The sequence below is a fragment of the Phascolarctos cinereus genome, unplaced genomic scaffold (assembly GCF_003287225.1).
Source record: "Phascolarctos cinereus isolate Bilbo 61053 unplaced genomic scaffold, phaCin_HiC Scaffold_726;HRSCAF=1367, whole genome shotgun sequence".
Taxonomy (NCBI): Eukaryota; Metazoa; Chordata; class Mammalia; order Diprotodontia; family Phascolarctidae; genus Phascolarctos; species Phascolarctos cinereus.
In genome coordinates this window covers 427,760,084-427,775,056 of record NW_027556098.1, presented here as the reverse complement: position 1 = coordinate 427,775,056, position 14,973 = coordinate 427,760,084, and positions in this window count along the sequence as shown.

Below are 14,973 nucleotides of genomic sequence, written 5' to 3'. Positions count from 1 at the left end.
CACAGACAAGTCATCCTGACCCATGTTTTGCCACTGGACCCTGATGACTCTGGAGGAGAAAGGCTGATGACATTGCACAGTCCTGCCTCACTTAAACCCAGCTCACTTGCAGTCAAGACATCACCCACCTGATGTCACTGGTCCTCTTTGAGAATGAAGGATGAACAGCAAACACCCAGAGATACACACTTTGTGTGTTATACCTTTATTCTCTGTTTCGTAGAGACACTCTATGGACACTGAAAACACCACATCTAAATTCACCGAGAATATTCTACATATCATCCATTTATTCTTTTCCTTCTGTGAACCTTTCCTGTCTGCATATCATCCCTATGTTTTCTATGATTAATGCACACAGCCTCGGTCTTAACTTCCTAAGAGATCACCTTCATTCAATCTCCCCTCTCTAGGTAGCCTACCACATAGCAAACAGCTTCCTAAAACAAATGATACTGTCACTATCTTATTAAAAAATGTTCAGTAGCTACCTATTGCCCCTTGAATTTTCTTTCTTTTTTGGTAAAGACAAAGATTGAAGATTAGTGTTAATGATAGTTGGGGTGGGGGAGGGATAATCTGGAAAAGAGAAGACATGATGGGATATAGGATGTAGATGGAAAATTCAGCCTTGGTCAAGAGTCAGACCACCTCATCATGGGAGATGGGGGAAGGAGGAGAGGGGCAGAAGAGACCAGAGTGATGGGACATGAGCAAGAGGGGAGGAGAGGGAGTCCTTGGGGAATGACCTGATTTTTCTCTGTAAAATAGGAGGCAGAGTCTCAGCTGAGAGAGTTGGAGGAAGAGGAGGTTTGGAAGAGTTATTGAGGAGAGTGGGAGAGTGAACTGAAGAGGGAGATACAGTAGGATTGCCTGGCAGCAATGAGGGCCCAGTGGGGGTGTATCACATAAACCTGTAGTGGACCCAGTCAGAGTGTGATTTTCCCCACCTTCATTAGGCAGGTTGTAGACAATGGCTATCAGAATGTTGATTGGGTATCAGATATAAATTGAGTGAATGTCAGAGGAGGAGAGACTGGATGTGGGCATGGGGAACAAGGAGAATTCCAGTTCCCCTACTTGGACCAGAGACTGTGGGGAGGGAGAGACAGAGGAAGAGGGGAGCCATGGAGAGCTCAAAGAGGGAGGGACTGAGAAGGAAAAGGTTTCAGATGAAAGGAAGTGTGTTACCTACAGAACAGTCAACAAGCATGTATTAAGCATTGCTCTCTGCCAAACACTGCTGGGCACACAAAGAAGGGCCAAGGGCAGTGCCTTCCCTAAAAGAGTCCATAGTCTAGAGGAGGAGACAACATGCCAATAACAAGGTACAAACAGGCTACAGATGGGATAAGTAAAGGGTGGGGACTAGCATTGAGGGAATTAGGAAAGGCTTCCAACAGAAGGTGGAATTTTAGCTGCACCTGAGAAAAGCCCAGAGGCAGAGAGGAGGAGGGAGGGCATTCCAGGCAAGGAGCAGTCAATGAAAATGCCCCAGAGTTGGGAGATGGATTGCCTTGCACCAAGATACTATTAGGATACACCCTGATTTTTTTTTTAATGATCAAGTCTGCTTTAATGAGCACATAGAACCAATCAGTTCTCCTTAACAAACAACATTTGGGTTTAAGGTTAAAATGGGTTCTTGAGCCTTTCTTTATGCTCCCACTTTGCTGACTTAACCACAACCATCTATTTGTCTTGGTGTGTTTGTGTTTCTAACATGGCATTTTTTAAGAATGGTGCTTCCAGGGCAGAATGTGATAGGAAGGAAGAAACTGATTCTTCCAGGGCTACCCACAGGCCTGTGAAGGTCCCCAAACTTTGTTCCGATCCTCTCTCCTCGGTGATTGTTTTCAACATAAAAGTTCAGATGATAAGAAGTCATCTTATTGAAGGAGCTGCTGTTCAAGCCAGGCTGAGGAGCAGCTGTGACTCATAGAAAGATCTTGGTTGGTTGGTTGGTTTCAGAATCTCCACCCAAGAGTTCAGTGGCTATTCCTAGTTTGCCAGGAGTCTGGAGTTTTGGGTCGCAGTCTCTACAGGTCCAATCCCTGTTTCAGGAGAGGTCCATTTATTAGCTGGAAAAGTGAAAGGGGCAGGCTGATGTAGGCCAGGCGCTCCTACAGAGGAACAGAAGGCTTGAAATCCTACAGTTCCTGTTTCTCTGATGAACTTCTGCCACCTTATTAATCTGGACAAACATCTGATTGGTTTCCATAAATGTTTTAGCCTTGGTCTCTGGAATGATGAAGTATGTGTAAATTGCAGTAAGGAGACATATCACAGCAAAGATGACAAAGCTATAGGTACCAAGACCTTCTTGAATGAAAGATCAATCCCAAGGTGAAGCTGCAGAACCAGTGGACAGTGCCTCTGGCCGTGAATGCAGCTGGCCTAGAGGACTGTGGGAGGACTTCAGTGGTAATCCCAATAGCCAGTGGCCCAATAGCATGGCCCACAATGTAGGAGGTCACACAAGCAATGATGACATAAAGCATGCCAGCCATGGTGTCCTGGAGTGAAAAGGCTACTGTTATCAGGCTACACACCAGGCAATTAGGATGAACAGCCTCCTCCCCAAGAGCTCCACGATGAACTGTCCTGTCCTGTCCTCATCCCACTGCCAGCACCTGGCCCTGTCGTGAAGTCCTGGACCTTGTGGTCGGACACTCCTACTCCCCTGTAGATCTGGTCTGCATAGTAACAGACTGAATTGACTCCTGGGAGTTGCTGGCTAGCCTTCAAGATGATAATTGAAATGAGCTGCCGGCTGAAGGACTTTGTGGCAGAGTGTCAGCACAGACACCCTGCCAGCAGCCTTCTCCATCTCCTCCCCCAAATGGATCTCCTCCACCTGACCAAACCCCCCCCACAAAGAAAACCCCAATAATATTTTAAAAAGTAAAAAAAGTCTGCTTCCATCAGCATTCAGACTTCATCAGTTCTTTCTCTGGAGGTGGATAGCATTTTTCATCAGCCATTCTTCGGAATTGTCTTGGATCACTGTATAGCTGAGAATAACTGAGATCATTCATAGTTGATCATTGTACAATATGACTGTTACTCAGCACAGTGTGCTGCTCTTGTTCACTACACTCTGTGTCAGTTCATGTAAGTCTGTCGAGGTTTTTCTGAGAACATCTCACTTGCCATTTTTTATATCACAATAGTTCCATTACAACTATATATGTATGTGTGTGTGTGTGTGTGTGTATGTATATATGTATATCTCACAACTCACTCAGCCATTCTCCCATTGATGGACATCTCTTCAATTTCCAAATCTGTGTCACCACTAAAGAGCTGTTATAAATATGTTTTTTTATAAAAAGGTCCTTTTCCCTTTTAAAAATCTCTTTGGTATACAAATCTATTAGTGATATTGCTAAGTCAAAGGGTATGCACAGTTTTATAGCCCTTTGGGCATAGTTCTAATTGATCTCCTGAATGGTTGAATCAGTTCACAACTCCACCAACAGTCCATTAGTGTCCCAATTTTTCCACATTCCCTCCAATATTTTTCATTTTCCTTTTCTGTCTTATTAGCCAATCTGATAGATGTGCTGTGGTCCTCAGAGTTGTTTTAATTTGCATTCCTCTAATCAATAGTCATTTAGGGCATTTTTAAAAATATCGCTAGAGATAGCTTTTATTTTTTCATCTGAAAACCATGTGTTCATATCCTTTGACCATTTATCAATTGGAGAATGACTTGTATTCTTACAAATTTGACTAAATTCAAGAAAAAAAACAAATTTGACTAAATTCTCTAAATTTTACAAATTTTACTAAATTGAGAAATTACGCCTTTATCAGAGACATTCTCCATAAAAAAAACACCTTTCCCCCAGCTTTCCTTCTTTCTAATCTTGACTGCATTGTTTTTGTTTGTGCAAAACCTTTTTAACTTAATGTAATCAAAATTATTCATTTTACATCTCATAATGCTCTCTGTCTCTTTTTTGATCACACTTCTTTCCTTATCCATAGATTCTGACAGGTAAACTATCCCAGGCTCTCCTAATTTGCTTATGGTATCATCCTTTATGTCAAAATTACGTACCTATTTTGACCTTATTTTGATATACAGTGTGAGATGTTAGTCCATACCTCATTTCCACCAGTTTTTGTCAAATACTGAGTTCTTGTCTCCAAAGCTTGGATCTTTGGCTTTATTAAATGCTAGATTACTGCAGTCATTTAATACTGTCTTGTGTACCTAATCTATTCCACAGATCCACCAATCTATTTCATAGCCAGTACCAAATTGTTTTGATGATGACCACTTTGTAATACAGTTTGAGATCTGGTTCTGGTAGGCCACCTTCCTTCACATTTTTTTTCATTGATTCCCTTGATGTTCTTGACTTTTTGTTCTTCCAAATGAATTTTGTTATTCTTCTTTCTAGTTCTATCAAATAACCTTTTGGTAGTTTCATTGGTATGGCACTGAATAAGTAAATTAAATTAGGTAGAATTGTCATTTTTATTATATTGGTTTGGCCTCCCCAGAATGAAATTGTTGGATAGTTTTGATACTCACACAATAGATGAGGAAGAAGGACATATGTGACAGTGCCGTATTGAATATTTTAATACCTTGAAGTAAAAATCAAGTAAAAAATAGCAATTATTACATGTGCAATCCTCCTTTTATTTTATGATATATGTGTGTATATGTTTAAATAATGTGTTCCTTTTCAGGATTGTGAATTTTAAAATAGGAAAATCAAATGTTGATAGCTTCCTTTTTGTCATTGTTGCCTATTTTGAAGGCATTCTGTCTATTTCTTGAATATAATAGCTTTTATCATTCATTTCTTTTTTAAAATTAATTTATTTTGAATTATCAACAATCTCTTCCTAAGCTTTTGAGTTTTAAATTTGTCTCCTCCTCCCTCCCCACCTCCCTCCCCAAGACAGCATGCAATCTAATATAGGCTATACATACACGTTCCTATTAAACATATTTTCACATTAGTGATTGTAAGTAAAATTAGAACCAATAGGAGGAACCACAGAAAGAGGAAACAAACACAACAGAGAAAAAAAATAGCAAATATGCTTCAATTGCATTCAACTCCATAGTTCTTTCTTTGGATGTGGATAGCATTTTCCATCACAGGCCTTGGAGATGTCTTAGATCCTTGTATTCCTGGGAAGGGTTAAGTTTATCAATATCAGTCATTGCACAACGTGGCTGTTATTGTGTACAACATTCTCCTGGTTCTGCTCACTTCACTCAGCATTAGACCATACAAGTCTTCCAAGGTTTTTCTGAAGTCAGCCTGTTCATCATTTCTTATAGCGCAATAGTATTCCACACTTGTCAGCCATTCCCCAATTGATGGGCATCCTCTCAATTTCCAATTCTTTGCCACCACAAAAAGAGCTGCTATGAATATTTTTGTACATGTGGGTCCTTTTCCCATTTGTTGATCTCTTTGGGATATAGCCCTAGAAGTGCTATTGCTGGATCAAAGGGTATGCACATTTTTATAGCCCTTTGGGCATAGTTCCAAATTGTTCTCCAAAATGGTTGGATCATTTCACAACTCCACCAACAATGCATTAGTGTTCCAATTTTCCCACATCTTCTCCAACATTTATCATTTTCCTGTTTTGTCATGTTGGCCAATCTGATAGGTGTGATGTGGTACCTCAGAGTTGTTTTGATTTGCATTTCTCTAATCAATAATGATTTAGAGCATTTTTTCATATGACTATAGATGGCTTTAATTTCTTCATCTGAGAACTGTCTGTTCATATCCTTTGACCATTTATCAATTGGGGAATGGCTTGTATTCTTATAAATTTCTCTTAATTCTCTATATATTTTAGAAATGAGGCCCTTATCAGAGAGACTGGTTGTAAAAATTCTTTCCCAATTTTCTACCTTCCTTCTAATCTTAGTTGCATTGGCTTAGTTTGTGCAAAAACTTTTCAATTTAATGTAATCAAAATTATCCATTTTACTTTTCATAATGTTATCTGTCTTCTGTTTGGTTATCAATTCTTCTGCTCTCCATAGATCTGATAGGTAAACTATTCCTTGTCTCCCAGTTTACTTATGTATCAGCCTTTATATCTAAATGAACCCATTTTGACTTTATTTTGGTATATGGTGTGAGATTTGGTCTATGCCTAGTTTCTGCCATACTCTTTTCCAGTTTTCCCAGCAGTTTTTTCAAAGAGTGGATTCTTATCCCAGAAGCTGGGGTCTTTGGGTTTATCAAATAATAGATTACTATAGTCATTGACTACTGTGTCTTGCATATTTAACCTATTCCACTGATCCACCACTATTTCTTAGCCAGTACCAAGCAGTTTTGATGATTGCTGCTTTATAATACAATTTAAGATCTGGAATTGCTAGGCCACCTTCCCCTGCATTTCTTTTCATTAGTTCCTTTGATATTCTGGACCTTTTGTTCTTCCAAATGAATCTTGTTATTATTTTTTCTAACTCTATAAAATAATTTTTTGGTAGTTTGATTGGTATGGCACTGAATAAGTAAATTAGCTTAGGTAGATTGTCATTTTTATTATATTAGCTCGCCTACCCATGAGCAACTGATGTTTTTCCAATTATTTAGATCTGATTTTATTTGTGTGAAAAGTGTTTTGTAATTGTGTTCATAGTTCCTGGGTTTGTTTCAGGAGGTAGACTCCTAAATATTTTATAATGTCTACAGTAAGTTTAAATGGAATTTCTCTTTCTATCTCTTGCTGTTGGGCTTTGTTGGTAATATATAGAAATGCTGATGATTTATGTGGGTTTATTTTATAGCCTGCAACTTTGCTAAAGTTGTTTATTATTTCAAGTAGTTTTTTACTTGATTCTCTAGGATTCTCTAAGTATATCATCATGTCATCTGCAAAGAGTGATAGCTTTGTTTCTTCTTTGCCTATTCTAATGCCTTCAATTTCTTTTTCTTCTCTTATTGCTAAAGCTAATTTCCAGTACAATATTGAATAACAGTGGTGATAATGGACATCCTTGTTTCACCCCTGATCTTATTGGAAATGCTTCTAGCTTGTCCCATTACATATAATGCTTGCTGAAGGTTTTAGATAGATGCTATTTATTATTTTAAGGAAGACTCCATTTATACCTATGCTTTCTAGTGTTTTTAATAGGAATGGGTGTTGTATTTTGTCAAAAGCTTTTTCTGCATCTATTGAGATGATCATGTGGTTTCTGTTGGTTTTGGTTTTGATATGCTCAATTGTGCTGATAGTTTTCCTAATATTGAACCAGCCCTGCATTCCTGGTATAAATCCTACCTGGTCATAGTGTATTATTCTTGTGATAAGTTGCTGTAATCTATTTGCTAATATTTTGTTTAAAATTTTTGCATCTATATTCATTAGAGAAATTGGTCTATAATTTTCTTTCTCTATTTTGACTCTTCCTGGTTTAGGTATCAGCACCATATTTGTATCATAAAAAGAATTTGGTAAGACTCCTTCTTCACCTATTTTCCCAAATAGTCTATATAGTATTGGAATTAATTGTTCTTTAAATGTTTGATAGAATTCACTTGTAAATCCATCTGGCCCTGGAGATTTTTTCCTAGGGAGTTCATCAATGGCTTGTTCAATTTCTTTTTCTGAGATGGGGTTATTTAAGTATTTTACTTCCTCTTCTGTTAATCTGGGCAATTTATATTTTTGTAAATATGTATCCATTTCACTAAGATTGTCAAATTTGTTGGCATATAGTTGGGCAAAATAATTCCTAATTATTGTTTTAATTTCCTCTTCCTTGGTGTGTTCACCCTTTTCATTCTTGATACTAGTAATTTGGTTTTCTTCTTTCTTTTTTTAAATTAAATTAACCAAAGGTTTATCTATTTTATTGTTTTTTCATAAAACCAGCTCTTAGTTTGTTCAATAGTTTTCTTAATTTCAATTTTTTAATTTTTCCTTTGGTTTTCAATATTTCTAATTTGGTGTTTAATTGAGGATTTTTAATTTTTCTTTTTCTAGTTTTTTTAGTTGTATGCCCAATTCATTGATCTCCTCTTTTTCTATTTTATTTATGTAAGCATTTAGAGATATAAAACTTCCCCTAAGAACTGCTTTTGCATCCCATAGTTTTGGTATGTTGTCTCATTATTGTCATTCTCTTGAATGAAATTATTGATTGTTTCTATGATTTGTTGTTTGACCCAATCATTTTTTAGGATTAGATTATTTAGTTTCCAATTATTTTTTAGTCTATCTTTCCATGGCCCTTTATTACATATAATTTTTTGCATCATGATCTGAAAAGGATGCATTTAATACTTCTGCCTTTCTGCATTGGATTGTGAGGTTTTTATGCCCTAGTACATGGTCAATTTTTGTGTATGTGCCATGTACCACCAGAAAAAAGTATATTCCTTTCTATCCCCATTCAGTTTTCTCCAGAGGTCTATCATACCTAACTTTTCTAATGTCTATTCACCTCCTTAACTTCTTTCTTGTTTATTTTGTGGTTAGATTATCTAGTTCAGAGAGGGGAGGTTGAGGTCCCCCTAGTATAGTTTTGCTGTCTATTTCTTCCTGTAACTCCCTGAATTTCTCCTCTAATAATTTCAATGCTATACCATTTGGTGTATATATGTTTAGTAATGATATTACTTCATTGTCTATGGTGCCTTTTAGCAGGATGTAGTTTCCTTCCTTATCTCTTTTGATTAAATCTATTTTTGCTTTTGCTTTGTCTGAGATCAGGATTGCTACCCCTGCTTTTTTTACTTCAGCTGAAGCATAATATATTCTGCTCCAGCCTTTTACCTTTACCCTGTATGTGTCACTCTTTTTCAAATGTGTTTCCTGTAAACAACATATTGTAGGATTATGGTTTTTAATCCATTCTGCTATCTGCTTCTGTTTTTGGGAGAGTTCATCCCATTCACATTCACAGTTATGATTACTATCTGTGTCTTTTTCTCCATCCTTTCCCCCCTTTATGCTTTTCTTTCTCCTTTTCCTCTTCACTAGTGTTTTGCTTTTGACCACTGCCTCCTCAGTCCCCTCCCTTTATTAGCCCTTTCCCTTTTCTTCCCCTTTCTGCTTCTTCCCTCCCTTCTATCCCCTCCCTTTTCTTTCCCCTTTTCCCTCCTACTGCCTATAGGGCAAGTTAGATTTCTATACCTAACTGATTATGTTATTCCCTTCTTGAGCCAAATCTGATGAGAGTAAGGTTCAAACAATGCTCATCCCCTCCCTTCTTTCCCTCTGCTGTAATAGGATTTTTGTCTTTTTCCTGTAATGTAATTTACCCTTGTCTGCCCTCCTCCTTTCTCAGTACATTTTCTAGATCAGATTAATCCACTTATTGGATCCATTTAACCCACTTGATTAGATTTTTTTTATCATTACATCAAAGTCAACTATATCCACCCCTTTATGTATACTTGGTGTAATAACAATACAGTTCTCAAGAGTTGCAAGTGTCATCTTCCCTTGTAGGTGTAAACATTTGCCCTTATTAACATGTTGATTTTTCTGTCTGTTTACCTTTTTATGTCTCTTGAGTCTTGTATTGAAGATCAAATTTTTGTTGAGCTCTGGTCTTTTTATCAGGAAGGTTTGGAAGTCCCTATTTTGTTGAATATCCATCTCCTCCCTTGAAAATCATGCTCATTTTTGCTGGGTAGTTGATCCTTGGTGCAATCCAAGCTCCTTTGCCTTACGGAATATCATATTCCATGCCCTACGTCTTTTAATGTAGAAGCTGCAAGGTCCTGTGTAATCCTGACTGTGGTTCCATGATATTTAAATTGTTTCTTTCTGGCTGCTTGCAGCATTTTCTCATCTGGTAATTTTGGAATTTTGCTATATATTCCTTGGCATTTTCAATTTGGGATCTCTTTCAGGTGGTGATGGTGTGTTCTTTCTATGGTTATTTTACCCTCTGGTTCTAGGACTCAGGGCAGTTTTCCTTTATGATTTCCTGAAAGATACTGTCCAGGCTCTTTTTTCATCATGATTTTCAGGTAGTCCAATAATTTTTAAATTGTCTCTCCTGGATCGATTTTCCAGGTCAGTTGTTTTACCATGAGGTATTTTACATTTTCATCTATTTTTTCATTTTTTGTTTCTGTTTGACTGATTCTTGCTCTCTCATAGAGTCATTAGTTTCCATTTGTCCAATTCTAGTTTTTAACAATTGTTTTCTTCTGTTAGTTTTGTACTTCCTTCTCATTGGCCAATTGTATTTTTTAGGGACTTGTTTTCTTCAGTGTACTTTTTTCCAGTTGGCCAATTGTTTTTTAGGACTTGTTTTCTTCAGTTATTTTTTTTCTTTTCCAAGCTATTGATTTTTAATACTCTTTTTCTTCTACTCTCTCATTTGACTTTTAAAATCCTTCTTGAGCTCTTCTAAGAAGGCTTTTTGGGCTTCAGATCAGTTCATATTCCCTTTTGAGGTTTTAGATGTGGATTTGTGTACAATGTTGTCCTCTTCAGAATTTCTGCCTTGACCTTCACTGTTCTCATAATATGAACCTATCATACATTTCTTTTTGCTCATGGTGTTTGCTTATTTCCTGGCCTTTAAAGAGATTGAGCTCTCCTGCTGGGGAGCAGAGACCATTGACCCAAACTTCTTGTGTTGAAAGTCTAGGGCCTGGTGGATGAATTTGTGTGCTGGGGCCTCCAATGTTGGCAGTTGGAGGCTGTAGGGTTCTGGCAGCTTACCTGGTGTTGGGCTGGAATCAGCAACATTGGAACTCTAGGGGTATGATTGGGTAGTCTGGCCCCTGGAGTTTGCTTGCTTTTCCTTTCCTTTTGCTTTCTTCAGCTTCTTTCAGATGGATGTTGCAGGGGTTTATCCACCTGAGGCCTCTTGGAGCACTGCTTCCCTTAGTTTTGCTGAGGCACTGGGAGAGCTGGTTGCTGTAGAATGCCCAAGCACCTGGTGGTTTTCCAAGATGGGTTCCACTTTCAGTGAGGCACTCAGAGATCCAGATGTTGATGTTTGCCTGCTTCACCACCTGGGTTTCAGGATCTCCTCCTGGTATGCTGAGGTGGAGCTTTCTGGTAGCTTGCTGGGATGCCTCCCGTTCTGTGCTGCTCCCCTTCCCCCAGGGCAAGAGGGGCCCTTCCTGTTAATCTCTCAAGCTACCTGGGCTACTGGACTGCTGCATCCAGTCTTTATTCTGGTTCAGTTGTTGCAGAGTTTTTCCTGGGGCAATATTTTCTAGGCTTTCAGAAGTTGGTAAGGGAGGGTTAGAGGGACTTACTTCTTACTCTGCCATCTTGGCTCCTGGAAGCCCTGGACAGGGATTTTTTCTTATAGAGCTCATTGAGGACTTGTTTCTTTTTTAAAGATGAGGCTATTTAAGTATTCTATTTCCTCTTCTGTTAATCTGGGTCATTTGTATTTTTATGAATATTCATCCATTTCACTTAGATTGTAAGATTTATTGACATATGTATTGGGCAAAATAGCTCCTATTAATTGCTCCTCTTCATTAATGGTGAATTCACCCTTTTCCTTTTTGATACAGATAATTTGGTTTTCTTTTTTTAAAAATCAAAGTAGCCAGTGACTTATCTATTTTATTGTGTTTTTTCCCCATAAAACCAATTCCTAGGGTTTTAAAAAATTAGTTGAATGGTTTTCTTACTTTCAATTTTATGAGCTAAGTAGTAGTACTGTAATAATGGGAGACTTTAATCTTCCCCTCTTAGAAAATAGACATAGAAAAGCATAAAAAAAATCAGAAAGAAGTCAACGAAGTAAACAGAATTTTAGATAAGCTAGAGATGATAGATGTCTGGAGAGAACTTAATGGAAATGGAAGGAAATACACCTTTTTCTCAGTGGTTCATGGTACCTTTACAAAGATTGACCATATATTAGGACATAAAAATTTTACAATTAAAAACAGAAGGGCAGAAATATTAAAAGTATCCTTTTTCAGATTACAGTGCAACAAAATCATTTTAATAAGGAACCACAGAAAAATAGATTAAAAGCTAATTGGAGATTAAACAACTTATCTTAAAGAGTGAATGAGTTAAAGAACAAATCAGAGAAACAAACAATAATTCCATTAAAGAGAATGACAATACTGAGACAGCATATCAAAACTTATGGGATACAGCAAAAGCAGTGATCAGAGGAAAATTTATATCTCTAAATGCTTACATCAATAAAATAGAGAAAGAGCAGACCAATGAATTGGGTATACAATTTAAAAAAACTAGAAAAAGAACAAACAAAATATCCAATTAAGCACTAAATTGGAAGTCCTAAAAATTAAAGGTGACATTAATAAAATTGAGTGTTAAAAACCATTGAATTAATAAATAAAACTAGGAGTTGATTTTATGAGGAAAAATACAATAAAATAGATAACCCATTGGTTAATTTGATTTTAAAAAGCAAGAGAAAAAGCCAAATCACTAGTATTAAAAATGAAAAGAGTGAAAATAACACCAATGAAGAGGAAATTAGAGCAATTGTAAGTAGTTATTTTACCTAATTGTATGCAAAAACCCCAGTATAAGTGAAATGAAAGAATATTCACAAGAAAATAAATTGTCTAGATTAGCAGAAAAGGAAATAGAATATCTAAATAGACCTATTTTAATAAAAGAAATCAAAGAAGCCATAAATGAGCTGCCTAAGAAAAAAGCACCAGGACCAGACAGATTTACAACTTAATTCTATCAAACATTTAAAGACCAAGTAATTGCAATATTAAATAAATTATTTGGAATGATAGGCAAAGAAGGGATCTTACAAAACTCTTTTTATGAAACAAATTGATACTGATACCTAAACCAGGAAGAGTAAAAAAAAGAGAGAGAAAGAAAATTATGGACAAATTTTATTTGTGAATATGAATGCAAAAATCCCAAATAAAATACTAGCTAACAGATTACAACAATATGTTACAAATATTATACAATATGACCAGTAAGATGTGTACTAGGAATGCAGGGATAGTTTAATGCAAGGAAAATTATTAGCATAATTGATTATATCAATAATAAAAATAACAAAAATCACAAAAATCACATAGATGCAGGAAAAGCTTTTGATAAAGTACAATGTTCATTTCTATTAAAAACACTTGAAAGCATAAGTATAAATGGATTTTCCTTAAATTGATTAAAAGCATTTATCTAAAACCATTAGTAGGCATTATTTGTAATGGGGATAAGCAGAAACCTTCCTAGTATAATCACATGTGAAACAAGGATGCCCACTGTTACCATTATTATTCAATATTATATTGGAAATCCTACCAATAGCAATAAGAGAAGAAAAAGAAATAGAAGGAATCAGAATAGGGAATGAGGTACTAAAATGATCTCTTTTTGTGGATAATATGATGATATACTTGGAGAATCCTGAAGACTCAACTAAAAAGTGAGTTGAAACAATTAATAATCATAGCAAAGTAGCAGGATGGACAGTAAAGCCACATAAATCAGCATCATTCCTGTATATCACAAACATTTACTTTTTTTAAGGCAATTTATTAATTTAGGCAATTTAAGTAACATGTCCTGGGTCAAACAGCTAGTGTCAAATGTTTGGTCTGAGGCTGGATTTGAACTCAGGTCCTTCTGACTTCAGGGCCGATGTGTATCACAAACAAAACCCTGCAAGAAGCAATAATTAGAGACACCTCATTTAAAATAACTCTAGACAGCATAAAATACGTGGGAGTACATCTGCCAAAACAAACCAGGAACAATAGAAACTAAATTACCAAAACACCTTTTATGCAAATAAATTCAGATTTAAATAATTGGAGAAATATTGTTTGTGGGTGGGCAGGGAGAGTACAATACAAAATAAAAATTTTACCTAAACTAATTTATATATTCAATGGCATCCCAATTAAATAACCATAATTTTTTTTTTACTGAAGTGGAAAAAATAGTAACAAAATTCACTTGGAAGAACCAAAGCTCAAGAATATCCAAGGAACTAAAAAAAAATGTAAAAGAAGGAAATGTAATGGATCTGAAGCTATATTATAAAGCAGTAATATCAAAACTACTGGCTAAAAAACAGAAAGGTTGATCAATGAAAGAGAGCAGACATACAATTTGCAGCAGCAAATAAGTATAGTAACCTTATATTTGACAAGAATAAAGACTTGAGATCTTGGGAAAAGAATTCATTATTTGGTAAAAATTGTTGGGGAAACAACTAGAAATAGACCAATTCTCTTACACTACTTACCAAGATAAGGTCAAAATGGATGCATGACCTAGACATAAAGAGAGATATTACAAGAAAATTCGAAGAACATGGAACATATTACTTATTAGGTTGATGGGTGGGTGAACAATTTGTGAATAAACAAGAGATAGACAGCAAGGTTAGGTGTAAAATAGATAATTTCAATTATATTAAATTAAAAGGGTTTTATACAAATAAAACAAACGTAGCCAATATTAGAAGGAAAGAAGAAAATTGGGAAGGGGGGATTTTATAGACAGTGTCTCAGATAAAGGTCTCATATATCAAATATATAAAGAACTTTTTCAAATCTATAAGATTATGAGTCATTCCCCAATTGATAAATGGTTAAAGGATATGAAAAGGCAGTTTTCCAATGAAGAATTCCAGACAATTTATAGTCACATGGAAAAATACTCTAAATAATTATTGATTAGAGAAATGCAAATTAAAACAACTTTGAGATATCATTTGACATCTATCAGATTGGCTAAAATGATTGAAGTGGAAAGCAACAAATATTAAAGGGGATGTGGAAAAATTGGGACACTAATTCATTGTTGGTGGAATTGTGAATTGATCCAACAATTTTGGAGAACAATCTGGAATTATGGCCAAAGTGTTATGAAACTGCCTGTACCCATTGACCCAGCCACACTGCTACTAGGTCTATTTTCAAAGATGATTAGGGGAAAAGGAGAAGAATGCATATGTTCTAAAATGTTTATAACAACTCTTTTTGTGGTGGTAAAGAATTGGAAATTGTG